Source organism: Uloborus diversus, unplaced genomic scaffold (genome assembly GCF_026930045.1).
Source record: "Uloborus diversus isolate 005 unplaced genomic scaffold, Udiv.v.3.1 scaffold_14, whole genome shotgun sequence".
In the NCBI taxonomy this organism is placed as follows: domain Eukaryota; kingdom Metazoa; phylum Arthropoda; class Arachnida; order Araneae; family Uloboridae; genus Uloborus; species Uloborus diversus.
The window spans coordinates 2961103-2973157 of record NW_026558098.1 but is presented as its reverse complement, the minus strand read 5'-3'; the positions used below and the strand labels follow the sequence as shown (position 1 = coordinate 2973157).

The 12055-nt window shown below is 30.3% G+C and overlaps 1 protein-coding gene across 1 annotated transcript in view; it reads left to right on the top strand.

The window, feature by feature from the left end:
• The first annotated feature begins 1924 nt into the window (after window positions 1-1924).
• LOC129232836 (mismatch repair endonuclease PMS2-like) overlaps window positions 1925-12055 on the top strand; it is a 168490-nt gene continuing 158359 nt past the window's right edge. The window contains exon 1 of the mRNA XM_054866936.1: window positions 1925-2086. The gene's annotated coding sequence lies outside the window, so the exon portion shown is untranslated. The remainder of the gene's footprint in view (window positions 2087-12055) is intronic.

Here is a 12055-nt window from a genome sequence, read left to right as displayed (position 1 = left end):
GAAAAACATAATTTGAATTCAAGATGTCAAAATTCAAATTAACTTTTTTTTTTTAATCTGAAAAAAATATTTTTTTTTTTTTGCTTACTAATGTGGTCTTCACATGGTAAAAATTTCACAATGGGAGAGCAATGGGATCATACTAAAAAATTAATTATTCCTTTTCAATTAGCAACCGCTCAGTGGGAAAAATTGCATTATTCTGCGGCATCGAAATATTTTATAATTAATTACATATAAGGGTTGGGGGAGGGGGCGGCTTCTCTCATTTATAAAGACAATCACACGATAGCAGAGTATGAAGCAATAGTATATATATATATAGTTAAACTCTAAATATTTTTTCCTATGTGGTATTAAATATTAAAAAAAAAAAAAAAAAAAGAATGTTACAGTTTGCTATTCAAACAAAAGACAATATGTAGGACTATTATATTCAAGAAAGAAAATGATTTAAAGCTTAAAGCAACTATGGGTCAAAACGCAGTTATTAACTTACCGAAGAACTCTCAAAATGTTTTCCAGTTTTTTCGGGTCTTTACAGCATTTAATAAATTTGTAATCCAATTCATTAATATCCAAATTCAAGTTTTGAAGCAAACCTTTTCCCCTTTCATGAACCATTCTAAAATGGAATTGCATAAAATAAGGTCTCAGAAGCTTGAAATAGTTTTATCTGCTTTCTTAAGAAAACTAAGTTGTTGCCATAGCAACGCGTCGGGAAAACGCTTTTGGCACGAAGTTCTGATGGATGCTGCAAGAAGTTCTTATTTTTTTACGTTTACTTCACCCAACCTGTGCTGAAATCTATCTTTTTTTTTTTTTTAATGTGCATATAGCGGAGTTTTTATTTTAATACGAAAAAAAATGGACTTTCGCGCTTTTTTACAAAACCGAAACAAAAAGCTGCCCAAATGTTGCCATTTGTAAGTTTAAAATCTTTGATTGCAACAAAAGTAATTTTTTATCGAAATTAATTAATTTTTACAGCGTTTGATTTTAAATTTACAATATCTCATCATTCATTTATGATTGAAAATTACCGGAGGGTCCTGGGTTCGAACCTCGATGGTCGAAGACCCACCGTCGTCATTAAAGGGGACTGGGCGACGCTAAATATGCTCGTGGTCTCAATGTCCTCCAAGTGAAACGATACCTCGGGGGGTGCTAGCACCAAGTAGCTATTAGCTCTTGGACTGGTTCTAAATTCTCATTAACTGTTCGATCCGGTGATGGTGCTGCCATCTATCGGTATAAAAAAAAATAATGGAGGCAAGGCACTTAGTATGCAGTCCTCGACATAAATACAGTTGAAGTCAGTTGTGACTCTGAATAGGAATAGGAAGTAAATTTTTATCGAAATTAATTAATTTTTACAGCGTTTGATTTTAAATTTACAATATCTCATCATTCATTTATGATTGAAAATTACCGGAGGGTCCTGGTTCGAACCTCGCTGGTCGAAGACCCACCGTCGTCATTAAAGGGGACTGGGCGACGTTAAATATGCTAGTGGTCTCAATGTCCTCCAAGTGAAACGATACCTCTGGGGGTGCTAGCACCAGGTAGCTATTAGCTCCTGGACTAGTTCAAAATTCTCATTAACTGTTCGATCCGGTGATGGTGCTGCCATCTATCGGTATAAAAAAAATAATGGAGGCAAGGCACTTAGTATGCAGTCCTCGACATAAATACAGTTGTAGTCAGTTGTGACTCTGAATAGGAATAGGAAGTAAATTTTTATCGAAATTAATTAATTTTTACTGCGTTTGATTTTAAATTTACAATATCTCATCATTCATTTATGATTGAAAATTAATTTTGACGTATAGATGGTTTGCTTCGTCGAACGCAACCAGAAGTTTAAACTGAAGTGAAAAGCTCGAGTGATTGTTTTGGAACTTTTGAGTGTTTCGCGGTTTTCGTTCCGAATTCTTTTAAAGCATGAGTTTTGAAGAAAAATAGTTAAACTTACACGAATGGCATAAATTAGTTTGTTTTTGGGGGAAATGATATAATGCCGAGGATCTATAATCCTTAAATCATCTGAATTGATGCTCGGAATAAACATCCACACTTGATATTTGTAAGTCATGAATCAATTTTCAGAAGTTAGAATTATGCTTGATTTATTTCTTATTTAATTGAAGAGACTTTATTTCGAGATTGGATTGTCTGCTTCTTTTTGTTTAAAGCAAATAACACAAAGCAGAGGCCAATTTTTTTCGTCGGAAGGCGAATGTAATGTTATTTTTAATCAGTATTTTGTATTTGGGTCATTTTCTCTAAACTGCTAAGTTCTTGTCCTTGCTCCGGAAATAACAAACTAACTTGTATAGAAATGAAACTGACGTTAAAATGCTTTATGTTTGTAAAATAAGCTAAAGCAAACTTTCTATTATTATTATACATTTCAATATTTTTTGACATGATAAATGTCATTCCCCTGTGTGTCCCTACCTCCACCTTAAAGCAAAATTAGCTCTTAAGATTCAAGAAGCCATGTGTATTTGTAAATAAATTTTTTTTTAACCTCTTAACAACTGTTATGCAATGCTGTAAAATAGAAAAATAAAGCCTTTTCAAGATTTACATTATTTTTCAAAAAATGGTGATAAATGTCCTTTGATTTTTTGTCATTCCCCTGTCGAAGAATGGAATAAATGTTTCTCACATCTGGTAATAATTATATTAACCCATAATTTAGTCTTTGAATTGTGGTCTCATCATTGTAATAATTGTAATTGGTTCTTTTTGCAAAAATACACGGAGTGGAGTAGAATTGGGTGATCTCAATTTAAATCTTGTTTAAGTATTTTTAATGACTGTCACTACCCTGTCTCTGATGATTTATTTAATTTTGTAATAATCGCTCAATGAGTGATCGACTCTTGTTTGTATACAGTTTTTCCACTTTACTTTAAGTCACATTGATTTTTGTTGTTTGCAGTTGTAACTAGAGACGTACCGAGTAGCACTTTGGCCGAGTACTGAGTACTGGGCCTTTCACTACTCGGCCGAGTACCGAGTTACCGAGTACTCGGCCTTTCACTACTCTGCCAAATTACCAAGTACCAATTATATTTTAAGAGTAACCACCGACACACATGTGATGAAAATTTTGAACTTATTGGAATAGTAGTGACATGTGAGCTAAATAATGTAAAGACATTCGACAAAAATATCCGACTTTTGTCAGAAGCCTTTAAATCCACGAGCTCTCATTTTGTGCACTGAAAAAAGAATTCTTTGTAACGCCAAAACACGTGTCTGCAGTGTTCCTGCATTGTGCTTTTAACGTTGTTTTATTTCCTTTCATTTTTTAAGCAAAGGTATTTTTATATTTTTTATAACTAATTTTTGTTTGTAGCAAAAGACCATTTTTAATATAAAAATTCCATATTTTCTATACTTACATTTTTTGCATAATTTTTAATAAATAAGTTTTATTAACGTTGGGGACATTAAAACAAAGACTTATTCCATTAAAGCATTACACATTTCATTATTCTTAAAATTGAAATTTGACTTATAAATTTTAATTGCAAATGATTGCAGAATATAATGCTTGCTCTTTTTTCTTTTATAAATTTTAGTATCTGTCTTGGACAACATTCAATTTTTTGCAACTACTCGGTATTGGCCGAGTATCTGATCAGAATTTGGCCGAGTACCGAGTACTCAATACGTCTCTAGTTGTAACAATACATAAGTTAACTTCAAAATGTCATTCCCTTGTCGTCATTCCCCTGCCATGTGTAAGGGAAACAAATGACCACATTAACTACTTTTTGCACACCACGACATTGGATCTTTTTCAATTTCACAAAAGTAGTGTTTCCTTTTCCCACAGAAATTATAATAAGGTCAGTAAAATGCATTATTTCCTGTAACGGTCATTCCCCTGGCACAGTGAATGCCATTCCTATCCCTGTCCAAATTGCGCTATTTAGGGAAAATGACCACACATCTATGATAATTTGCTGAATTTACATTATTAGGTTCTTTTCTTAAGCTGTATTTCAATTGCTTGAGATATGTTTCATGCTATGTATTTTCAACTGCCGTGTTAGTAGAAAACTTCAAAATTCGAAGAGATGCAAATTAACAACTGTAGACATTTTTTAGAATCTTGATTGATTGTATTTATTAATTAAGACTAAATTACGCAGCAGTATAGATAAATATTTAATCTTTGATAAATTGCATGTTTATATTTAATCCTAATTTCTTGTGGCTCTTTTCTAAGGTTTCTGTCCGCCTGTGCATTTATTTTAACAAGCAAACAATATCATTTTATGACAACAGAGGTTAAGAGTTTTATGTTTTATGACCAACTTCAAAAGAGACTTCCACTTTTAAATAAAAACATTCTACCTACTGTGGCTCCCAAAAGTGTTCGTACACCTAAGACTTTCAATGAAATAGGCCATTATCCATTGGTTAGAATTAATATTTCTAAACAGGTATTTTATTCTACTTTGATATACCCCCCCCCCCTCCAAATCTGAAATTTGGCGACTTTTTTTCCTCGCCAAGCAAAATACCTGTTTTGTGGCTCAAAATTCCCTGAAACTATTCAACAACACTACATACAGTAGGCATATTGAAAGCTAAAAGATAAAAATAATTAATAGAAAAAAAAAATATAATTAGAAAATACAACCAGATTTGCAGCAAAATACAGCAAGTCAGAAATCTGCTTGATCAGTTCACAAAGAAATGGCGAATGAATGAAATGGAGCTAAAACATATATGAAATCCAAAAATTGTTGCCGCAAAACTTTTTTTAAAAAAAAGAAAGAAACCCAAAAACTGGTACAAAATACAAGAAAATACTAAATTTGGAACCAACAAAAACCTAAAAGCTGAAAAATCCTAAATTGGCATTACCAAAATAAGAGACAGCAACCCTAAAAAATCCGTAGGGAGTGCCAGATTTGGCGCATAATTTTTTTTTTTTTGGGGGGGGGGGGGGTATATCAAAGTTATACCGTATTTTATTGTAAAATCTATGATCTATTTTTTAAAAAACTACATGAAAATTTTTAATAAAACATTAAAACATAATTTTAAAAAAATCAAAAACCAAAAATTGCCGGGAATTTTATCTTACAAAAGTCTTTGTACACTTTTGAAAAAATGTCAAAAAATTAGTAAATAATCTAACTTTTTACTAAGTTATTATTTATTAGAATATCTTGCAGTATCAACAACAGCTTTTAAAAGTCTGGGAATAGAGTTCGTTGTTTTTTCTTCCTTATTTTTGTGCAATTTCTGAGTAAGTGTTCAGCCGCACTTCGAGTCTTACTGTTCCTAGTTCGTTTTTCGTTTCAATGATGTATTTTCGTAATCTAGCAGGGCCCAATACAGGCTGATTTTGCTACCGTTTTTCGGTACCTTCACAAAAATCTTGTTTTGAAATCGGTACTTTCACAAGTTATAAAATCAGTGGCTTCACAAAAACATCGAAAATTTCACAAAAATTCGCATTTTAAAATATAAAATTTGTTTCTCTATTTCAAACAAAATTTACTCATAAAATAAAATTATAAGCAGGTTTATATGAACAATCACTTAAATAGAAAATTTTTTGTAGTATTTTAACCAGGGTTGGGTTTTAGACTGTCCAAAACCGGTTTAGGACAGGACAGGTGGTTTTTACCGTCCAAAACTGTCTAAAACTGTCCAAAAGTGTCTGAAATTGTCTTAAACTGTCCAAAACTATGCTAAAGCTAAAGGGATGTAATCTAATCAACTCGTATTTACTGCAATATTCGCAATGTATAAATATAGATATTAATCAGGTTTAATTAATGGTATTTAATAAAAAAATTTCTCAAAAATGTTCATTTAAAAAATATTTTACTTAAAAAAATTGCTAATAGCTATTGCGTAAAAACATCCGTATGTAACAGTTGGCAGAGTTATCAAAGGAAATTCACAACACTACCAAGACAACTAATGTCAGTTCCATTTATAACACAAAGGAATGTTATTAAATGTGCAATATTTAGGAAAAAGAAAAAAAAAAAGCTTTTTTTTTTTTTAAATGGTTTTTGCAAATAAGTTTTACATGATGTTTTAACAAAATTTATTTTTTAAATTATAGATTAAAGAACAAGAAATTGATGACTACACTTATGTTATAGAACCTATCCTAGTCTTTTTTTAGTTCATATTTTTAATATAATACATTCTGTAACTACAAAAAATTGTAATTTATTGCATTTAAGTCAATTATTGCACTACATTTTGAAATCTTTCCTTTGCACACTTGCATGAATGTCGAAAAATTTGGTTTATGGAGGCAAAAAAACTCCTGCATACAAATTGAAATTTTCAATGAAAAATTTAATTTTTACTTAACTATACTAAAATCAGCTGCATGAATAAGTTACATATAGTATATTTATACTTGAATGTTCACATTAAATGAATATATTTTACAGTCAAAAAAATAATTTCGACACATTTTGTTCTGTTTTTGATATTTTCCCACAAAATATAGTTTCTCAAAAATAGGTTTGGTTAATTTTTTGCTCAAGGGGTTTGAACAGGATGGTAAAAACCTTGCCAAACCTGCTTTCATTTGCACACATGCGTAAACATAGGGAAATTTGGTTACTATTATCAAAATAAATAAACTCATGCATGCAAATTGAAATTTTAATAAATAATTCAACTTCTATGTAACTAAATTAAAATCGTCTGCATAAATAAGTTGAATGTTCTCATTGAATTAATGTTCAATATAAAACATTTTATTATTTATTTTTGATGTTTTTTCACAGAATACGTTTTTTCTAAAAATAGAGTTTTGGACACTTTCGGACAGTTTTGGACAGGACGGTAAAAACCAGGGTTTTTACCGTGGTTTTTACTGTAGTGTCCAAAACCTTGCCAACCCTGATTTTAACTCATTTTTAGTTGTTTCTCGCCGAAGTGTATTTATGCAATATTATCGCAATCTTTCAACATCTGTTTTGAGGAACCATTTTTCTCATAATTTTCTATTTTGTACACAGTACATAGCCCATTAAGCTGAAATTACGATGGTATTTTTCGTACTTCTTAGATTTTTAGCTCCCCCTCCCCCAAAAACGAAACCTGTTAAAAATAATGCTAGATGACATTTACACTTTTCGAACTAAAATTTCACTTGTTCTACTTCTCTTTTACAAAAATTAGGATGCCTCTAAAAGTTCAAAAATAAAAAAAAATGCTGATAAAAAAAAACTTTCCCAAAAATAGAATGATGCAATACTTTCACAAAAATAGGTAGCGAGAAAAAAATCCTGGATTGGCCCCTGTCTAGCCACCAGATATCTCCAAATATGTTCCATTAAGTTTAAATAACCTCATCCTGTGCACTTTCGACAATTAGAAAATTTCAAATCTAGTGAAATATTGAAGACTACTCTATTGATCGTAATTCGAAGTGGTCCGATAGTACATATATAAATGAATATAGCGTACGTGTGTGTAAATGTGAGAGTTACTAGTGTAATTTTTTAAAAACCTTGATAACTCGAAAACTCAATATCTCGAAAAATTTTCCTATTCCAAGAGATTCGAGATATCAAGGTTGTACTGTATATCAATTTTGAGTCTATAATCATGCATTTACTATTTTAAATTTTAGTCTGTTGATTGAAAATATTGCATCTCTATCAAAATGTATCAATCGTTTTGATAGTTTTTGATTTCAAACTATCAAAACTCAATCGTACCGAGTATTCGGTAATTACTCGGTACTCGGCCAAATTTTGATCAGATACTCGGCCAATGCCGAGTAATTGTAAAAAATTGAATATTATTAAAAGCAGATTTTACAATTAATAAAAAATTGCAAGCATATAATGTACTGCAATCATTTACAATTTAAATTTACAAGTCAAATTCAAATTTTGAGAATAATGAAGTTTTGTAATGCTTCAATGGAATAAATCTTAATTTTAATGTCCCCAAAGTTAATAAGAAAACTTATTTATTAAAAAATGGGGCCAAAAAGGTAAGTACAGAAAATATGAATTTTTTATATTAAATGGATTTTTGCCACAAACAAAATTATTTATAAAAAGCACAAAAATACCTTTTCTTAAAAAATAAAACGTTAAAAGCACAAATGTGGAGGAACACTGCAGACACATGTTTTGGCATTAGAAAGAATGTTTTTTTTCAATGCACAAAATGTGAGCTTATGGATTTAAAGACATCCGACAAAAGTCGGATTTTTTTACATTCATTAGCTCACATTTTATGCACTGAGAAAGATGTTCCTTGTAATGCAGAAATGCATGCCTGCAGCACTCCTGCACATTTGTGCTTTTAATGTTGTTTCATTAGTTTTTAAAAATTATTTACGTTTGACGGACTAGAAATATAGATTGATATAATTTGTCCAACTTGATCAATCCCACCTTTTATGTATTTGTTTATTTTTAAGTAAAAAAATTAACTTATTTGTAAGATTATTGACACAAACAAAATCTTTTAAATAATGCATAGTTAAATTTCAGCTGGAATTTTGTTTTAAAAACTATTATTTGGACATGGAGGTCTATACTACTATTTTAATGAGTTCAAAATTCGTTACGTGTATGTCGTGGTTCTTTTTAAAACATAATTGGTACTCGGCCGAGTACTCGGTACTCGGCTACTCGGCCAAAGTGCTACTCGGTATGTCTCTAAAACATTGTATTGGATATTTTTTATCATGGTTGTTTTGTTTAAACCACGTTGGTTTAAACCATGGTTTAAACCAATTGGTTTTTTTTTTAAAAACCATGCAGTTTTTAAAAAAATGTTTTTTTTAAAAAAAAAAAAAGCCAAAAAAAAAAAAAAAATCCATTTTACAGGTTTACATTGATTTTCCCACACATTTTGAAAAATGTAAAATTCCATTTATGCTAAGTTCCTAGCTAAGTTGCAGAGATAAGTACTAAAATTGCAAAGTTGCTTCTTCAAAATATATTACAAGCTTTAATCGAAAAAAAATATTAATACATTTTTTATTTCATATATGTGCCATAAAGCAGATTTCAGTCAACTTCCATCATTATGCTTAATTTGCATGATTAGTTAAGATTTACTGAGGATTGAATCTTTTATTGTAGATGCAATCCATTATATTGCTCACTCCTGTTGCAGGGGTGTGACATTTTTGCCCATTTATTTGCACTTTCCTGGAATTTTAACTTTGACTTGTAAGGTAATCAACAGTCTAACTTAATTGTTTGCACATATAAATTAAGATTTGTTCTGCAGGCCAAAATAAGAACGGAGTCAAATATAGAGCAGCACTTTTTTTTAAAATTTTGTCAGTACAACAGCAATTGATTTTTTGACTGTTCAATCATGTACTGTTGTACATTTTGCTTTACTTCAATATTTGCGAGGTTGTGTATATAAAAATCAGCATTATGTAAAATCAGAAAGAAAAAATATGAAAATTGTTCTTTTGAAAAGATTATGCTTAAAAATATAACTTTTACCTTTATTTGATAATTATTCATATTATGTTGGTTTTATGAAGTTTTTTTCTTGGATCTTCATTATATTTTATCTTTACCCGTATCACAACCACTTCTTGAAGTATTTCGTATCATAAAGGGTCTATATATACATGCATACTAATATGTTAATCAAGTCAAATATTTCAATCAATATTTCCCCGCAGAAAGCTATTTTAATTATTTAATTTAGTTACAAGATTTTGTTCTTATCTCTTTAATAAATCAAGAAAATTAGGTATAATGTGACTGTTGAATAACTGTTAATTACATGGAACCTTAATTACCTTCCAAAAATTAATTGTTTTCTTGCAAATAGTATTTAAACCAAAAAAACCCGGTTTAAACCAAAAAAACCTGGTTTAAACGAAAAAAACCCGTTTTTATTGGTTTTTTTGAAAAAACCCGGTTTTTTTTACCAACCCTGTTTTTTATCATATTTTTCAACATATAGATGTTGAAAAATATGATATTTTTAAACCCTGTGCATAGCTAAAACAGAATAAATATCTTTTTGCTTGAAAAGTAAAATCAGAAATAACAATATTTAATAGCACAAAAAATTCAGGGTACTGCGTGTTTTGGTGTAATTAGGAACCCCTTTTTCAATGCAAAATAAGTGAGCTTATGGATGAAAAGACGTCTGACAAAAGGAGATGTCCAATGTACTCAAAACATGTGCATGCAGTTACTCTGCAATTTTTGTGCAATTATGTATTCATACTTCTGATGTTTACCTGTACATTTTTATTTTACTCTATAACTCTAAAACTGCTGAAAAGTCTTAACTCAATATCTAGTCGAACCTCCATATATCGAACTTCCACATATCGAAATTTTCTATATATCGAATTCCCAGCAAATTTCTAAGTTCACTACATAGAAAAATTGTTTCTATGTATCGAATTCCCAGCAAATTTCTAAGTTCACTACATAGAAAAATTGTTTCTATATATCGAAAGAATCTCTATATATCGAAATTATTTTTCGAGACATTCGTAGATTTTTTTTTCTACTTCAGACTGTTTGTCTCATGAAAAATGAAAATTAAGGGAGAAAATTATGTTCACTAAATGTTGCTACGAAACTCATAAGGAATCTGGGGTTGAGGGTTAAGTAGATAGGTCGTTGTTCTGTTCTGGAGTTCTTAAATTTCCTCAAGTTTATTTCTTAAGTTGTAACCAGTAACACTGTAAAATCAGTTTCAAGTTATCCCTTTTGCGTGTTGATTATCATTCCTAGTCTTTTTAGCGGCAGTAAAAATCATTCAAGTTAAGTAGATTGATTTTTTACTTTTCTCTCGATTACACTGTCAAAACGAAACCCCCCTCATGTTGTGAATCAAGTTAATTGTCGAAGAATGAAGATGTATGACAGCGCAAAGGTGTAATTTCTGTTAATTTATTTTTCAACTTTCATTTAATCCGATACTCGTATAAACTAGAAATTGGGTTTTATACACGAAAATTAGCTTTAATTTTAGTGTTTTACGAGATTTGTACGATAAAATAAGATCGTTTCTATGTATCGAAATTTCTATATATCGAAATTTTTCCCGTAAATTTGCTTCTTCGATATATGGAGGTCCGACTGTATTTCATTAAATATTATTCCCCCATGTTGTCGATTATCAATGAATCAATGTTTCCCTATTTTAATCCTTTTATTATAAAACTGCATTTTAATCAGGGTTTGTGATTTTTTCTATTTTTTTTTAATTAAAAAAATCAGATTTTTAAAATTTAAATTGGATTTTTTTTAAAAATCTTCAAAAATTTGTAGTTATTAATTACTTAACATTTATAAACATAATATATTTTATACAATAGAGGAATCCATTCAGCTTCCTTTTAAAACTAAGATAAGTTCTCTAACTATTCAATACATTTTTAAGATTTATAAATATGCCATATAACACTTAGATAAGAAGTGATTTGTTTTATGCTTTGCTTAAAAATAAGGTTTTCATCATCATGTGCGTTTTAGTGTAAAAGAATGTGTTGAGCAATTACTTTTCTTAAATTAGTGATGGTGTATGAGAAAAACTGAAAATCTTTATTTGGTTCTGTACTGAATTAAACTATAATTTTGGAGTAAAAGCAATACTGCAAGATTGAAAATCTGTTTCACGCACAGAAAGAGAGACCTATGTAGTTTTGCCTGTTGAAGTTAAGATTGTATGATGCAGTGTACTTAAATTTAGAGCAACACATTCTAAAAATGCTACATCTTTACTAATAATGAAGCTGAAAGTCTTTCTGTCCGGAGGATGTCTGGATGTCTGTGACGTGCATAGCGCCTAGACCGTTCGGCCGATTTTCATGAAATTTGGCACAAAGTTAGTATGTAGCATGGGGGTGTGCACCTCGAAGCGATTTTTCAAAAATTCGATGTGGTTCTTTTTCTATTCCAATTTTAAGAAAAAAAATATCATAAGATGGACGAGTAAATTACAAAATGATCATAACGTGGAACCGTAACATGGGCACGAGCCAATGGGCGAGATACGAAATTGTCATAACGTGGAACCGTAAGATGGG